We start from the raw sequence: 16,423 nt of genomic DNA, 5'->3' as shown, positions 1-16,423 counted from the left end.
TAGAATTCTCGTAACTTCCAAACGAAAACTAATCAGACCTATGTTCATAACAAAAAAATATTCAGAATTATTGCAACTATCTTTTGTCAAAGTTTGTCTAAAACTTGTAGAACATCCTGTATTACAGCTGAAAAGATATGACTCATTTACGAGTGAAGATGTCCGTCCATCTGTCGAGGAAACACCCTGTACAGGCCGTTAGAAACGCTCGATGGCAGTATATGTTTCCCTTTCCTTTGCTTTGGGATATAAATGCACTCTGTTCACTGTTGCTAACTGCACTTTTACGTATAGAGTACACAGCTGGCCTAGCAACAACGTCGATATCATTAAGCTCGACGCTGCAACCAATAGCAACACGGTTCTCGTCCCAAATATATCAGCTACAGAGGCGGACCACCCCTCGGGAAAGTACTCAAATTCACGTTTGCTCAAGGTGAGAGAGAAAAACTATCAATCAAAATGATTGCTTGGCTTGTTTGAAGTAAAGAAAAAACTGCAGTTGAAGGTTTCGAGTTTGAAATTGATGTTTGTTTTATTGGAACACACTGAATACATTGGGCTAGATTATATTGTTAGAAGGAGGATAAATTACTGCAATTTGTTGCTTCAGATGCAGATGAGTGTGTTTTAGATTCGTGTTTATTCCTTTTGATGATTGATTTATGGATTGAGATTATTGGAAGGTGATGTGGCGTTTGGGAATCGAATTGGAATTTTTGTTGGTTGATGACAAAGGAACGTCATTAGAATTGCATTAGAAAATAAGCTATTCTTTTCTCTTCAAATAAGCTCTACTTAGTTGAGTTTAGGAATTGAACTTTGTTAGGCTAATAATTTTCTAGTAAATATTTTATGTACCAAGAAATATGAAGGATAGAAAGGAATACTTAAGGTGAAAATAATTCTACTTCTATCTACCTTTGCACAATGAACTTTTAACTTTTTGCAATTTTCTAAGGGTTAGGTATGGAAAATTTTACGGAAATTTTTTGACAAGAAATTTTTCAGGTGAGATAGGAATTCGGCTAATCAGAGATCGTCAATTCTGGCACCGCTCACCGATTTTGCGTAGACCTCACAGTTTTGAGGAAATTCGAACTCGAAATTTGGGAAAAAATTGAATTTCCATCCAAAAATCGTTATATCTCCTGAATTATTCGTCACAGACCCCTCAAATAAAAACGTTTTTTGAACATCGGGTTCTGATCTGCAACATAGTGAGGTTTCAAAGGCGTAGCTCACATCCAGAAGGAGTTGCAGCCTCGGGAATTTCATCCATTTTTTCTTCGGAAAATTTCAGATTTTTTCATTTCTGAAATAATGTACTAATCGCCAAACTGCAAGCTTTTTCGTGATATAAATACATAGTCGAATCAATCAACAAAATGGTACAAAAGTCCCATGAAGAATTTTTTAAAATTTCAACTCGAAATTTGTAAAAAAACAACAAAAATATAATCGTTACTTGAATCTTTATATTTCCTAAAAAATTTGCCACTGCAGAATTTCCATATTTAGTTGTTTTTTATAGATCAAGCATTGATCTAAAAGATATCGAAGTTTCAAGTGTGTATCTTGCCTCAAGAAGTGTAGACATCCTCAAGAAAATTATCAATTTTTTTTGAAAATTTTCATTTCACAGTAAATAATTTCTGAAATGAAAGTTTATCATGGCTGAGATATGATTTCGTACAAAATCTATAAAAACCTCATAAGCTCCCTCGAGCAAAAAATTAATGAAAATTGTTCCCTTTTTTTTCATATATACGTCAACAAAATCCACCCTATATATAAATTTACAAATATCTCCATCTCGCATAGCTCTGCATGCCCGAAACAAAAAAAAAGCGTATGTTGAACAAACAATCCATCAAAGGTTTCGGAACATATGACATATTCTGAAAATAAATGGTATTAAGAGTAGCGTATAAAAAATGCTTTGAAGTCGACTGCGATCCACTCCAACTTTTTAATCATGTTTGTTTGTTGACTTTACGCTTCAAAGGGAGACCAGAATCGATTCCTACTATCTGTATTTTTCTGCATCTCGACGATGTACGATCACTCTTGCATGAAAAATTCAGAACCCTCATCTAATTTGACCGATATTATCAGGTTTGCCTCCAGCTAGCCATATCTGGCTTCTCGATCAGTTTTTCAGCTTCAATATGGTGGATTTCGAATATTAATTCATTTCATTTCGTAAATACGTATCTATCTTTCTTTTGAGAGAATTGAACTTTTCATTATATCTATTTGAAAGCACTTTACCCCGTATGTTCCTAAATTAGAGATTCAAACGAAAATTACAGATTCGTCGGATCATTTTAAGAAAAAAAGTCCTATAAACATGGGCTCGCAAACGCTTAGTTTTCTAGATAGTTAGTTTTGAAGTTTGATTTTGTTCAAAATTTTTTTTTCATAGCACCTTCCCTTCACAATATATCCAACTTAGATTTGGCATTGATATTCCACTTTAGCGTTTTCATCATATATGCTAATTTTCAATGAAAAACCAACAGGGTGATATTTTTTCTGGTACAACGCTCGTTTCTTTCGTTCTGAATTATTTTTGGTGGACCACTGGGGTTTGAAAAAATGGGAAGAGAAACTTTGATCCAGTACTACACTTTTTGATTTCTTGTAGTTTTGTCGTATCTGCTACCGATTTCGAGAAAAAAAAAATCCAAACAATTCTCTAGTAATCTTCAGGAAAATCCAAATCATCATAAAGATCCAGTAAGCAAACTGTGATGAGTAAATTAATTAATTATAGGTTTTTTCATTTGTTCACCCAATCTGTAGCGAAGATCAATAAAGATTCTATAAACTGGTGTAATCATCACAAAAAAGTAGGACTACAAGAAACACATCACATCAGTCCTTTACTCATTTTTAAGAGATCAGTTTTGACAGGTTTTGGATTGTTGTTATGTCGATTTTCATTCTTACTAGATAGTATTTTAGGAGTTGGTTGTTAGCGGTTCAAATAATGAATATTAGTTTGCAAGGGTCTCAAAATGAAACTAGCGCATGCACCAATTTGTAAAGTAAAACGTAAGTCAACAGTAATGGCTTTATGAAATGGCTCGTTGCGTCACTCCAATGATCCTGTCAATTGTTCTTGCGTTTGACACGAGTCTTCATCAAGTATTGCCTCCAATTCTGCATCTTCGAAAACCTTCTCTCTTCCACGGCCATGCTGGTCAAAAATCACCTTTCTTGAAGCGTTGAAACCACCCTCGGCATGTTCTTTCACTAATAACGGCCTCACCATAGGTATTTTAGACCATTCGATGAGCCTCAGCCATAGATTTTTCCATATTAAAGAAATTAAAACTTCTGCAAATGACGAAAATTTGACTCGTAAGTTGACATGTTTAATCGAGAATAACTTTACATAGCCCCACAGAAAGTAGTCTAGCGGTGTTAAATCACAAGATCTAGGAGGCCAATTTACAGGTCCAAAACGGGAAATTAGGCGGTCACCAAACGTGTCTTTTAATAAATTGATTGTGGCATGAGCTGTGTGACATATTGCGCAGTCTTGTTGGAACCACAGTTCCTGGACATCATGGTTGTTCAATTCAGAAATGAAAAAGTTAGTAATCATGGCTCTATACCGATCACCATTGACTGTAACGTTCTGGCCATCATCGTTTTTGAAGAAGTATGGACCAATGATTCCACCAGCCCATAAAGCGCACCAAACAGTCAGTTTTTCTGGATGTAATGGTGTTTCGACATACACTTGAGGATTAGCTTCACTCCAAATGCGGCAGTTTTGTTTGTTGACGTAGCCATTCAACCAGAAGTGCGCTTCATCGCTAAACAAAATAAAATGGACGTAGTGCGCGATACGTATTCCGCACAGAACCATTATTTTCGAAATAAAATAGCACTATTTGCAAGCGTTGTTCAGGCGTGGGTCTATTTATGATGAATCGCCAAACCAAACTGAGAATAAATCACTTGACAGCTGTCAAATCGGTCGCCATCTTGAACAGTAATTCCAACCTAAAGTTATATACCTCGAAAAAAAAACACCCGTTACGATCAATTGCATCTATTGCGAAACGGCTGAAGCAGAGTTGTACACCTAATAATTTCCTGAAGAATAGTATAAAGCATTCGACAAATGCTGAATGATTCATTCATCGCCTGCCTTTCCACAGTCGACCTTCACCCTACAAAAAAACATAAAATTCCTAGAATATCCCCCTTCATTCTCCTATTCAGTATTATCAAACCCCTCGTGAGCACCTACCTTCAGTATTGCGGATCCTCCGATAAAGTTTCTGCACCGTAAAAAGTCAAAAGGTGGTAACGCTACCTTCCCAACTACTAACTTATGTACAAGTATGTATTTGTGAACAGCTGACGTGGCGGATCAAAGCATTGACGGCCGAATTGTAGGGTTCTAAAATTCAGGGGCGGGGGGGCCAAACGTCGATATAAAACGCGCAGATGTGACGAAATCACCACCCGTGCAACTGTGTCTCAACAGAATATTTACAGGATGAGCGATTAGGTTCCCTGAGGATTTCGACCGTTGTTACGACTATGGTTTTTTTATGAATGCTGCGCTTGTTGATGGATTACGTTTTATGCTTTCAGTCTTCATACTCCCGCTGAGTTAAATTATTAATATTTTTAAATGAGTTACACTGCTGTCAATAGGTTACGGGCCCACATAATAGAAATACATTTTTCTTCATCTTCAATAGTGATACATAGGTAGATTTATTTTTGCCTTCGTTAGAGCCGATTCTATTTCTTTGGAGCATTCTTTTAATGTCTGCAAAAAGTTAGAAATCCCTGGAGGCCAGATCTGGAAGAAAAGGTGGGTGGTCAAGCAGTTGGAAGCGAAATTCGTTCAATTTGACCATGGTTTTCATTGATTTGTGATAAGGTGCATTGTCAATAATCGAAACTTTTTTTTTATACATTTTTCGAACAACCACCAATGTAGCGTCTCTCAACCTTTTGATATCTTGATCCTAACTAGGGATTCATCAAGTCAAGTAGCTTGACATTTTAACCCACCACTTGACTTGAAAATCAAGCTAGTGATAACATACATTACATACATTTTTTTACATATATTTTCGGTTCTTTTATAACGGGTGTTTTTTTTCGAGGTATATAACTTTAAGTTGGCATTACTGTTCAAGATGGCGACCGATTCAACAGCCGTCAAGTGATTTATTCTCAGTTTGGTTTGGCAATCCATCATGAATACACTCACGCCTGAACAACGCTTGCAAATGGTGCAATTTCATCTCGAAAATAATGGTTCTGTGCGGAATACGTATCGCGCACTACGTCCATTTTATCGTTTAGCGATGAAGCGCACTTCTGGTTAAATGGCTACGTCAACAAACAAAACTACCGCATTTGGAATGAAGCTAATCCTCAAGTGTATGTCGAAACACCGTTACATCCAGAAAAACTGACTGTTTGGTGCGCTTTATGGGCTGGTGGAATCATTGGTCCATACTTCTTCAAAAACGATGATGGCCAGAACGTTACAGTCAATGGTGATCGGTATAGAGCCATGATTACTTACTTTTTCATTCCTGAATTAAACAACCATGATGTCCAGGAGCTGTGGTTCCAACAAGACGGCGCAACATGTCACACAGCTCGTGTCACAATCGATTTATTGAAAGACACGTTTGGTGACCGCCTAATTTCACGTTTTGGACCTGTGAATTGGCCTCCAAGATCTTGTGATTTAACACCGCTAGACTACTTTCTGTGGGGCTATGTAAAGTCATTGGTATGCGGATAAGCCACAAACCCTTGACCATTTGGAAGACAATATTCGCCGTGTTATTGCTGATATACGGCCACAAATGTTGGAAAAAGTCTTCGAAAATTGGACGTCCAGATTGGACTACATCCGAGCCAGCCGTGGCGGTCATATGCCAGAAAACATATTTAAAGTGTAATGCCACAAGATTATCTTGCGGATAAATAAAATCCATGTCAATCGAATGAGCCATCGTTGTTTTATTGCCATTTAAAGTTCTATAGATCTAAAATAAACACCCTTCACAATAAGTTCGATAAATAAAAGTGTTTTTTGCAATTTTTATTGATGTGACAATACACAATAAAACTGCTGAAAATCAAGTAGCTTGATATGATTCAAGTACTTGATAAATAAATACTTGACTTGAGCTAGACTTGAAATCAAGTCAAGCTCAAGCCAAGTAGCTCGAAAATCAAGCCAAGCCGTGAATCCCTAATCCTAACCTTTACTTTCTCTCCCAGAAAGCTTGGTACATGTTTTTGACTCACCCTGTATATCTAATTACAGTTTCAGAACGTTGACTTGTTGAATTCGAAGCAGTGTCTTGTAACCCTCTATTTCTAAATAGATTAAGCTGTTTGGGTTACAGGGTTCCAAAAAAAAAAAAACGGACAAACATTGCACGCAATCAAAAAATTACCGTCCACCAGTATTTTCGATATTATATATAAAACACCAAATGCATTGGAAAATGTCTTCTTTTGTACCCAACTGTATTTATGTCCCAGGATAATAAGAGGTTGTCAACTGAATTGATTGTGATTGATTAGCCTCTCTCTTCGTTGTATTACTTTAAAAAGTATTTATTATCAACCCACCTATTCCGCCACTATTTGATGCATTTAATGGAAAAACACAAAATGAATCCATTTCATTGTTAACAAAACGACTATGAAATTACTGTTTTCCTTCAGTTCAATTTTCTAAAGCATTATATAGAGCATATCGGTTAATGCAACCCTTTCTTTCGATACAATCAATTCAATCAATGTCGAACCCCATTATAAATAATATATAATGAGAGTGAGTTATCAACAAATGAAAAATATCGATTGACAGACAACACCTAACCTTGGTTCTGGTTTCTATCGAAGAATGAGGTAAAAACTGTTGATTTTGCCAGTTTCTTTTTTTTTTATTATTAGGTGGGATTTGTAACTGCATCTCGAAGTTATTTTCGATTGAACATGTCAACTTACGAGCCAAATTCTCCTCATTTGCTGGAGGTTTTAATGTTCTGCGTTAATATGAAGATATCTGCGGCTGTGGCTCATCGAGTGCTCTCAAATACCAATGGTGAGGCCGTTATTAGTGAAAGAACGGGACGAGAGTGGTTTCAAAGCTTTAAGAACAGTGATTTTAACGCAGAATTTGAGGCATTACTTGATCAAAACTCGTGTCAAACGCAAGAAGAATTGGCAGGATCATTGGGAGTGACGCAACAAGCCATTTCAAAATGTCTGAAAGTCATGGGAATGAGAAACAAGGAAATTGTACGAGTTGAAGCCGAGGGGTGTTGAACGGCGTTTGTTTGCTTGTGAACAGCGGCTTGCAAGGCAGAAACGGAAGGGATTTCTGCATCGCATTGTGATTGGAGACGAGAAATGGATCCATTACGATAATTCCAAGGGCAGGAAATCATGGGGATATCCCGACCATGCTTCCTAGTCGACAGCCAAAACGAATATTCACGGTTTCAAGATCATGCTCAGTATTTAGTAGGACCAGCTCGGCGTAGTGTATTATGAGTTGTTAAAACCGACTGAAACAGTCACAGGCAATAGTTATCGAACGCAATTAATACGTTCGAGCCAAGAGACATGATGAAGTGATTTTACAGCATGATAATGCTCGACCCCATGTTGCGAAAGTGGTCAAGACATACTTGGAAACGTTAAAATGGGAAGTCCTACCCCACCCGCCGTATTCTCCAGATGCTGCTCCCTCGGAGTATCACTTGTTTCGATCAATGGCACACGGCCTGGCAAACCAGCACTTCCGGTCTTAGAAGAAGTAAAAAATTGTATCGATTCGTAGATCGCTTCAAAAGATGACCAGTTTTTTCAACGCGGGATTCGTACGCTGCTCGAAAGATGGGAGAAAGTAGTGGCCAGCGATGAACAATACTTTGAATCATAAATGTATAACCAGTTTTTTACAATAAAGCCTAGAATTTCGGTAAAAAAACGGTGGAAGTAAAATTGCACGTCTATGTAAATATCTAGGGTGTTATTCCTCTCAACTGGTTGAATGAAAAAATAAATGATACGCCACTGAGATATTTCGATCTAAAAATAATTTTTGAATTCCTCTCTCAATTGGTGATAAAAAATCTATATTATCATTTTTTCGCCGTTTTCATGAAAAAAAAATCATTTTAACTGTGATAGATTATCAAGAACTACTTTATAATCAAGAGGGATTTCCATCACTTGGCTTTCCGCATATCAGTCAAACACAAGGTAAGATGTTTCATTGTTTTTCATAAAAATGAGACACAAATTGAACGAGCAATTCTGAAATGATTTCCAGTTTGGAATATCTCAGTAGCGTAACATAAATTTGGCACAATGGAAATAAATAATTTTTACCACATTAAGACCACATCTAACTACTTAAAGAACATAGAAAAGGAATGCTCATTGTTAGAATTTCTTCGCAAAACTAGAGTTTCTTTATCTAACCTCATTCAAAGGAGAAAATTCCACCTGAATCCATACCTCATAAAAAAACATCGAAACCAGTACACCTCTGCGAGCCTAATGATTATTTAAACCGTACTTTCAACATCACAATAGCATGGACTGCATAATGTTCCTATGATTTAACAATGGCATTGTTCTATTTATCTATCGCCACATATTTTTTTGTGAGATAATTATTAATTATATCCTTCTTTCGAACAATGCTCTTCGCATTGTGCCTGGTCAGCATGGTAGGTACGTTCAATCAACACCAATTCACGATCGCTAGTTTCATAAACAATGTAGCTTCTTCAGGGGGCTAAATGAGCGGATCGACACAGAAAAATGTGCGTATGAGCGATTTCTAACCATCAAAATTGAAGTCAGGACATTAAGGTATTTTATTTCGGATATACAGACATCTATGTTGGGCTTCGCGGCTTCCATTTCACAGATGACATCTCTAAATTCAACACAAAATATAGATATGCCATACCTAACCCATCAAAATTAATTCAACACAAAATATAGAGACGCCATACCCTCAGAGTAATAAACATAGATAGAGGGAGTATATGTCATTTTCAGTAAGAAAACTTTATCCCCAACATGAACTATCAAATTTGACATGAAGCGCGAAGAAATGAAAATATATCAGTTATACGATATTTAACTCAATTCGCGAGTTTCTCCACAAAGAATGCACTTCTTATGTCCCATAGTGAATCAACGTTTCATATTAACTCAAAATATATTGAGATGATTACCTAAATTTATCAGAAATTCAGAAAACAAACTTCAAGCGCGCCAAACGACGTGAAACAACCGATGACACTAGGAGAGCAAAGATTGGATTTCAGCAGGTAGATACAAAAAATAATAGATATTCTGCTTATTATAAATTTGATAATTATGAAAAATATCGGATTCCAAATATTCACATTTGGATTTTTAATCGGGAATGCCTCAAATAAATATATTTTATTCAATATAATATACATTCATTACAATATAATGAAATTGTGGATTTGAAAATATATCAAAATCCGACAACGCAATCTAACCATGTTGAGGACATGTAAAAATTGCATATACTCACTCTATCTATATCTAATACTCTATGGCCATACCTAACCTAACCATCAAAATTGATGCCAGGAGATTAGGGTATTGTATCTTCAATATATAGCGACATCTACATTGAGCTTTGCGACGTTTGACAGATGACGTCGAAGTACGTTCCAATATACCACATACACCTGAACATGAGAGATTACTTGGATCATTTTAAGAAAAAAGTCTTATAAATATGGACCCGCAAACGCTTTGTTTTCGAGATACAGGGTGTTTCTTCTAGTCCTATATTTTTGTTATAATTATATCAATTTATTGAATCTTTATTAATCTTCGCAACAGATTGGGGAATAAGTTCCAAAACTTATAATTAATTTATTTATCGATGCTTACTAATTGGATCTTTATAATAATTTGTATTTTCCTGAGTATTACCAAAAGAATTGTTTGAAATTTTCTTTCCGAAATCAGTAGCCGATACGATAAAACTACAAGAAACCAAAAAGTGTAGTACTGGTCCAAAGTTTCCCTTTACATTTTTCTAAACTATGAGTGGCCCACCAAAAAAAAAAAAAAAAATCTGGAAGAAAGAAGTGGGAACTGTTTTAGAAAAAATATCACCCTGTAGGTTTGCATTCGAAATTAGCATATCAAATGATGAAAACCTCAAATTGAGATATCTATGCCAAATTTGAGTTGAATATCTTGTGAAGGGAAGGTGTATGAAAAAACAATGTTTGAAAAAAAATTCGAAATTAAACACCTTGTATCTTTAAATTGAAGCGTTTGCGGCCCATCTTTTTATTTCGAATTATGCAAAGAATCCAGCTATTTGTTTTGTTTGTACTTCCAATTTAGAGTTTTCTATTTTTAAACTAGTGGATTTAGATCGGGGTTTAGATTGAATTAGAAGATAAAAATTGATTTCTAATTAAATCTAACTGGTGATACAGTTTCCAAGAAAATAAATATCCGTATAAAATATCAATAAATCGAGAGAAATCTCAATACGAACGGATAAAAAAGGAACAACAAAAAATAACCAGGCATTTCGCTTTCCCTCTCGCACCTTCAAAATACACCATAGAGCAATAAAATAATCTGATTTATTATCATTTCTCCCAACGTTTATTGACAAACGGAATTTATCATTACCTTCATGTGTCTCTCGAATGTAAACAAATTGTAAAAATAAAAAACTAGTAAAAAGTAATTTGATCATCGGTCTAGAAACGATAGTATTTCTACATACACTTCGATATTTACGCTCTTTAAAATGAAATATAGGTACCATATGTTTTTACGAGCCTTTACAGTAGTTAAGTGTAACGCTGCTTCTGTTCTCATATGATAGTTAAAGTAATAGATGCGCAATTAGCTTCTAAGTGATATTAATTTATGCGCTTATATGAGGCTGCCGACAGGAGAGTATTCAGAAGCTCATCTCATCTCAAATTTGTACAATAAAAGATGCTATTTGAAATTTTACACCTTTGATTCTTCGTGGAAGATTTGGGATTATTGGTATTTAATTTTATGTGGATAATTTTTAGGAAATTAGTTTTTATTGTTCATTTCACACAAAATGATAATATATATAGGTACTAACTAACAAATAAACTGCAACACCCAGAAGGAGCTGCTTGAATTAACATTTTTTTTTTGGTATAGATAGTATACCAAGGAGTAAATGATTGAAATTTGAAAAAAAACGAAGGGTTTACGAATTTTTTTATAAATTTGGTAGTAATGTATTTGTCCACCGCGATTATCTATACACTCCCCAACACGTCACGAAATTGATGCAATAAGATGGTATATTATGATGGTTGATTTTCCTGGTGCAGACCACGGAAACTCTTCATCAAGCCAAGATTTTGCTTCAACTGTATTTTTTCCCCTCAAAAAGTGTTTTATTAGCACACGGAATCCTTTTTTTCCAGCTTTATCCAACTGACAAAAGTAGCTACACTCACAACGCAATATCTCACGAACTAATGGTCGGACAGCTGTCAAATTTTGACACGTATCGTTTGAAGGTTGGTACTAACTAAAAATCAGATGGATTTAATAGTAGCACCGCCATCTGTGCATCAGACCAAGGACTTTTCAATTGTCCTAATATACCATGTCCATCACGATTAATTCTCAACAAACATTCCAAATTGTACCCATATGTGCCATATATGACGAGAACACATATTATTAATTTTTTTATCACCATTCACCATAAAAAAAAAATCAAACCCCTCTCTCCCATCCTGCCCAATTTATCTCTCCAAACGTTCTATTCAATTGGACACCAAGCAACGATGACTGGTGTTAAGCTCATCACAACAGACATGTTTTTCTTTGAAAGCATATCATTTATAATAACACACCAGAAAAGATTCGAACTACCACGGAGAACGTGAATTCATCTCTGAATAATATTAATTGAATGTGACGTTTAGTTATTCTTTGATGCATGAGACCTTCATTCATGTCATTCGTTGAGATTATACATCTGGGTGTTGCAGCACCGGAGGATTCTTCTTTGAACTCTGTTTCACTCAAAGGTTCGGATATCACGCTCTTAAATTAAATGCGAGAGAGTGTCAGGTGTAGTGTTCTATTGGAGCTATTTTTGTTCTTCCATCTACTCGGCGAGGATGTACGTTTTTTGATGAACAGCCATAATTGAAAATTGTGGCTGTTATACTCTCTCTGTATCTGTGCTCTCGTGATTCTGCGATGAAAGCGAGAATAGGGTTACATAAAGAGGTGGGGTTCTGAGCTTGGCAAGGAAGAAATTCGAAGATGTATAAAAAAAGTTTATAAGTGAATAAAACACCCAGAAGGGGCTGTTTAAATTTTATTTTTTTTTTATGAAACATAGATAGTATAGCAAGAAGTAAATGATTGAATTTGAAGAAAAAAATCGTGAAGTTTTTTTCATGTAAACATTTTTTGTTACTTAAATATTGTTGTCGTTTTTTGCAAGTTTTTTAGATTTCACAACAAACCAGCTGTTCGAGGAGATCCAAAGTCGATATTGTTAAAATGCCTAGAGCACATGTACGCGGAATTTATCTCCAGCTAAGTGAATTTGAAAGAGGTCGAATTATTGGTCTACGGGAGGCGAGGTTGTCATTTCGACAAATCGCTAACCGTACGAACAGAAATCCAACTACTGTTATGGGATGTTATCAAGCGTGGTTTGATAATGCCCAAAATCGAAGAAGTGTAGGCATCGGACGTCGAAGTGGCACTAATGAAGATCAAGATCGACGTGTAAGACTTATGGCCATTAGAGACCGATTTGCGACAACACGATTTTTGGCTGATGAGTGGTTAGGAGAACAAGGCCATCCTGTAACTGTCCGAACGGTTTACCACCGGATAAGATCTTTTGGACTGCAGCATTATGGACCCCATTATGTGTTACCTCTGACGGTTGAGCATCGCCGGCAACGATTACAGTGGTGCAGAGAACTTCAACATTGGAATGTGGAATGGCATCAGGTCGTCTTTTCTGATGAATCTCGATTCTCTTTGGGTGCACATGATGGACGAAGAAGGGTTAGACTCCGTCGGGGAGAAAGACGTGAACCTCAGTTTGATGTTGAGCGTCATATACACCGGACAGTAGGCGTTTTGGTATGGGGTGCTATTGCACATGCAAGTAGGTCACCTTTAGTCTTTATTCGAGGTGACATGACAACGCTGCGTTACCTTAAAGAAATAATGGAGCCATATGTTCTCCCTCACCTTAACCGGCTCGAGAATCCAATATTTCAGCAAGATAATGCCCGACCTCATGTTGCCAGAGTTAGTTTCAACTTTTTCGAAGCGACCCATGTGAATCTTTTGCCATAGCCGCCCAGATCCCCCGATCTTTCTCCCATAGAGCATATTTGGGACATCATGGGTAACAGGTTTGGAAATTTACCCCAGCTCCCACGGACTTTGGCGGCTCTGAGACATGAAGTACAAGTAGGTTGGGGCAGTATCCCTCAAGAAGAAGCATTGATTGGTATGCTAAGTTTGAATGTGGTGAAATGAGCACCGAAGACGGCGGACGCAGTGGACGCCTAAAAGAGGCTGTCACTAATAAAAAAATCAAAAAAGTTCACAAAATATTTTCGAATGACCGTGAAGTGAAGTTGATCGAGATAGCAGACATTGTGAAGATATCATCTGAACGTTGTATATCATAGGATTGACGAATATTTGTACATAAGAAATCTGTGTACGAAATGGGTGACGCGTGAGATCACAGTCGATCAAAAGCAACAACGTGTTAATGATTCTGCGCAATATTTGAAGCTTTTTAAGTGCAATAAACCTGAATTTTTGCGTCGATATGTGACAATGGATGAAACATGGCTCCATCATCCATCATCCACGATAGTCAGCTGGGTGGACTGCACACGATGAACCGAATCCAAAGCGAGGACAAACACAATGGTCAGCTGGCAAGGTTATGGCAATAGTATTCTGGGATGCGCAAGGTATAATATTCATTGATTACCTCCAAAAGGACCAGACCATCAACAGCGATCAATATATAGCGTTATTGGATCGTTTGAAGGATGAAATCGTAGAAAACGGCCCCATTTGAACAAAATATTTCATCAACACAATTCACCGTGTCACAAATCAATGAAAACAATGGCAAAATTGCATGAATTGGGCTTCGATTTGATTCTGCATCCACCGTATTCGCCAGATCTGGCTCTCAGCGACTTTTTCCTGTTCTCAAACTTCAAAAGAATGCTCGCTGGAAAGAAATTTAGCGCCAATGAAGAAGTAATCGCCGAAACTGAGGCCTATTCTGAAGCAAAAGACAAATCGTACTACAAAAATGGTATCGAAAAGTTGGAAGATCGCAATAATCGCTGTATCCCCCTCGAAAGCAACTATGTTGAATAATAAAATCGAATTTTGTCAAAAAAATGTGTTTTAGTATGGTAGACCGGAGACTTTTCAATCAGCTTCTTATTATACAGATTTTATAATTCAATTCACGTCTTTTTCACGTTCTTGTTGTTGCCCTTATGGCAAATACAATCGATCTGATTGCCGGCAATCACTGACAAACGAGGTCATCCCAAATTAAATCGGAAAAAAAAATTATTAGCTGTTATTGCGATGGAATAGCAGGGTCCTTTGGGGATGAGCCTTTACGTTCATTAGTCCTGAAAAAAAAATAGCGCAATTACTGTCGTGGAACCGATACCAGATGAGAATAATTAGTCTCAATTGGGAACGTTTCAAATTGTAAATATGAGCTCCACGCGAATATAGGGGGCTGAAAGAACAACTGATGTAAATTGGACTGTATGTGCTTCATAAGTGGGGAAACAGCATCCCAGTTGGTCCAGTGAACACGCAAATAGCTACAAGGTCGTCCAGGACCGAGTCGACAGATTGCACGGATTTTCATGTAACAGGCCAACTGAGAAGCCCCCGGTCTACCATAGTAAAACACATTTTTTTTTTCGCAAAATTGGATTTTATTATTGAACATAGTTCCTTCGAAGGCGATACAGCGATTATGGCGTATTAGTTTTTTCGAAATATCTCGGGAACCATTGGAGATATTTTGGATCTGTTAACACGAACACACTAATCCCTAAATAACGCAACTTTTTTGTAATTTAAGCCACCCTGTATTTCTAACGGTTTTCGATATCCCTGTAGTGCCCCTCTAAATAGTTCTAACCCTGTATACCTTATACATTTATATTTTAATTGAATTTTTTTACAGAATACGGTCGAAACGGATGCTCTGAAGAGGTGGCAATTGTAGAAACGCTTTCCAAGCGATTGGAGGACGAGCTAAGGTTAGCAAGGAAGGAAAATTTCCTTGAAGAGATCCTTCTGCCTCACGGCCTTACACTGGACATCGCCAAGAGGTGTTCCAAATGGCGGAGTTAGAGCCTTGTGGACTGAGGGGTTGCATCCTCTACATCGAATTCGAATTGAAAGATGAAAAGAGGAAAATCTGTAGCATAAAGTGCGACCTTTCGATACCACCAACATTCGAGCTTCACCTCATCTTCAGACAGGCTGTGAATGGTTGGAATGTGTTTCTGCCACAATTTTTGAAGTGAGTATGAGTAAATCAAGGAGCTACCCAATGAGGATCCATTGCTTTTCTTATAGACTAACAGGCCAATTGAAAAATCCCCGGTCTACCATAGTAAAACACCTTTTTTTTCGACAAAATTCTATTTTATTATTCAACATAGTTGCCTTCGAGGGCGATACAGCGATTATAGCGATCTTCCAACTTTTCGATACCATCTTTGTAGTACGATTTGTCTTTCACTTCAAAATAGGCCTCAGTTTCGATGATTACTTCTTCATTGGCGCTAAATTTTTTTCCAGCGAGCATTCTTTTGAGGTCTGTGAACAGGAAAAAGTCGCTGGAGGCCAGATCTGGCGATTACGGTGGATGCAGAAGCAATTCGAAGCCCAATTCATGCAATTTTGCCATTGTTTTCATTGATTTGTGACACGGCGCATTGTCTTGATGAAACAGCACCTTTTTTTCTTCAAATGGGGCCGTTTTTTAACGATTTCCTCCTTTAAAAGATCCAATAACGCTATATAATAATCGCCCAAAATCATATGGATTTAATACTAGCACTGCCATCTCTGCATCAGACCGGGAACTTTTCAATTGGCCTAATAGATACGCATTCAGGTTTTTTTTTCTCGATATGGAATGGATTAGACACCATCATTTTCCGTATTTAGTAGGGATTCATCAAGCCAAGAAGCTTGAAATTTTAACCAACTATTTGACTTGAAAATCAAGCTCGTGAAAAATTACATACTTGAGCTTGACTTGAGT

The 16,423-nt window shown here is 36.9% G+C and overlaps 1 long non-coding RNA gene across 1 annotated transcript; it reads left to right on the top strand.

Moving 5' to 3' along the window:
• The first annotated feature begins 308 nt into the window (after positions 1 to 308).
• On the top strand, positions 309 to 15,660 carry LOC123682492. Its single transcript, XR_006747823.1, has 2 exons — positions 309 to 436; positions 15,332 to 15,660. It is a non-coding gene; the product is annotated as an uncharacterized LOC123682492 (long non-coding RNA).
• Positions 15,661 to 16,423: the final 763 nt, after the last annotated feature.

Source organism: Harmonia axyridis, chromosome 6 (genome assembly GCF_914767665.1).
Source record: "Harmonia axyridis chromosome 6, icHarAxyr1.1, whole genome shotgun sequence".
In the NCBI taxonomy this organism is placed as follows: Eukaryota; Metazoa; Arthropoda; class Insecta; order Coleoptera; family Coccinellidae; genus Harmonia; species Harmonia axyridis.
The sequence above is the reverse complement of the archived record's forward strand: the minus strand, read 5'-3'. Positions and strand labels throughout refer to the sequence as shown.